We start from the raw sequence: 2,500 nt of genomic DNA, 5'->3' as shown, positions 1-2,500 counted from the left end.
CCCGCGAGGACCTACTTTGGCCGCACGGCGCCGCGCGCAGGGTGCGCCGGCGCGCAGCTGCGACGCCTGCCGCGTCCGTCGGCCGGCGCGCCTGCCACTGGCCGCCCCCACCAGCCGGCTGTAGCGCGTGCGCCCACGCACCGCGCGGCCAGCACGCCGGGAGGCGCCCCCTCACCGGCCGGGGACGGTCCCACCCAGCCACCGCCGCGTATCGCTTCACACCCAGATGCCGTTCAGTTTCGTCGGCATGGTGGGTATCGCTGGAACAACCGGTTAGTACCTCAACCTATCGTCGCCATCACCGATTCACCCCTAGCGAGAACAACCGCACCACAACAGGTTACCATTTGTTCATTTGCGTAACTTCACCAGAAAACGCAGGCGTCCATCGCCATTTGCAACTTCAACGATTATTGCATGCCTGTGTCAGGTGTCACGCCACACTACGTCTGCCCACATACACGCAACAAAATGTGCACGCCTAGACAATACGTGGAAGGTGGCCCCCGTACGTATGCGATGTCCATTGCTCGAACGACTGTCAACCGGCCTCTGTAGCATGTCGCAGATATGGAACGCGGTGCACCATGCCATCACGGTGTGTGAGGAGAGACGACTAGGTCCGAATACATCAACAGACAGCTCATGCTGATCGCCATCCACGGCGTCCGTTCCTCCCACACGTCTCTATGGCGTACCACACTGCAATCCAGCTCTCATAGGGAGACGACACGTAGCTGCGTGCACAATATTTGCACTGTATGGTCCGCCGTTTTTGGGCGCAGTCGTTGTGCGGTCACACATGTGCCACGATGTATCATTCAGTACATAAGGACGAATGTGCAGTACAGATTGTGGTTCACGCGTACGACATCAGCGGACAGTTGACACAGGCCGCACCACAACGTAGCCTGAGTACGTCGCATGCGAAGGGCATTGAACATGCAAACTTCTCACCAACCAGCTTGCGAAGGCAGGGGGCAAGGTGGGGACGTGGGGAGGGGCGGCATGTACGTCCTGCTGCCATCCACATTACAGTGTACAGCAGGAGCATGTGGAAAGTGAGCAAGACTTGCAAGGTGTTTAACATGAAGCGATACACAGGGGTGCGGGCAGTGCGAGTAGCGAACTATATTGCGAGGGTTGCGGGTGGGCAACACTACAGTAATTGAACGAGTCGTATAACAATTACAGAGCAGGTTTAGGCGACAACGTGGGTTACGTTAAGGCGACAACATGGGTTAGGTTAAGGCACAACATGGGTTAGGTTAAGGCACAACATGGGTTAGGTTAAGGCACAACATGGGTTAGGTTAAGGCACAACATGGGTTAGGTTAAGGCACAACATGGGTTAGGTTAAGGCACAACATGGGTTAGGTTAAGGCACAACATGGGTTAGGTTAAGGCACAACATGGGTTAGGTTGAGGCACAACATGGGTTAGGTTAAGGCACAACATGGGTTAGGTTGAGGCACAACATGGGTTAGGTTGAGGCACAACATGGGTTAGGTTGAGGCACAACATGGGTTAGGTTAAGGTACAACATGGGTTAGGTTAAGGTACAACATGGGTTAGGTTAAGGTACAACATGGGTTAGGTTAAGGTACAACATGGGTTAGGTTAAGGTACAACATGGGTTAGGTTAAGGTACAACATAGGTTAGGTTAAGGTACAACATAGGTTAGGTTAAGGTACAACATAGGTTAGGTTAAGGTACAACATAGGTTAGGTTAAGGTACAACATAGGTTAGGTTAAGGTACAACATAGGTTAGGTTAAGGTACAACATAGGTTAGGTTAAGGTACAACATAGGTTAGGTTAGGTTAGGTTAGGTTACACGTTGTTGTACGGAAAGGTGTAGGGGGGGGGGGGGCGGGGGCGGCAGGTTCGTTGATAGTGATTATAGTAAGTGAATGCTTGTGACATGATCAGATTTGTCACGTCAGGATGCACCTTTGGCTTATTAGAGGCGGCGCTCCAATTCTATGCTTGTGTGAGACCTGTGTCTTTGACTCATGTCATTGTTTGTGCGCTGTGACAGGAGGTACTATTGTGATGTTGGGTGCACCGTTGTATAGGACATGTGTGGGTGTTGGTGCCTGGTCTGCGCAATGGTGGATGTCGAAAGGCTGGGATATTGTATTTTCCGCACGGACCTCCTGGTCTGGTTGTGATAGTGTGGATTGTGTAATGTGGCGGAGAAGATGCACTGGATGTTGTTCCATGCTGGTGCTTACATATTGTATGTGCGCCTGTTAGAAGCAGAGAGTGGTGCGTGATCAGAGTGTCTGGCTGACGTGTGGTTCCCATTTTGGGCAGACTCTTTCAGCATGTATACGGACAGTTGTGTATATTTGCTGTAGTTTGATGGCTCTGCATTGATTACTAATCAGCGCCGTGTGTACGGGTAATCTGGTTCCAGTCCAAAATGTTCCATCTGTGTACATTAGTGACAAAGACTCCCCCCATGCAGTGGGGCTCGGTCTGTTATAACTCTTCC

Source organism: Schistocerca piceifrons, unplaced genomic scaffold, assembly GCF_021461385.2.
Source record: "Schistocerca piceifrons isolate TAMUIC-IGC-003096 unplaced genomic scaffold, iqSchPice1.1 HiC_scaffold_1408, whole genome shotgun sequence".
Lineage (NCBI taxonomy): Eukaryota > Metazoa > Arthropoda > Insecta > Orthoptera > Acrididae > Schistocerca > Schistocerca piceifrons.
The sequence above is the reverse complement of the archived record's forward strand: the minus strand, read 5'-3'. Positions refer to the sequence as shown.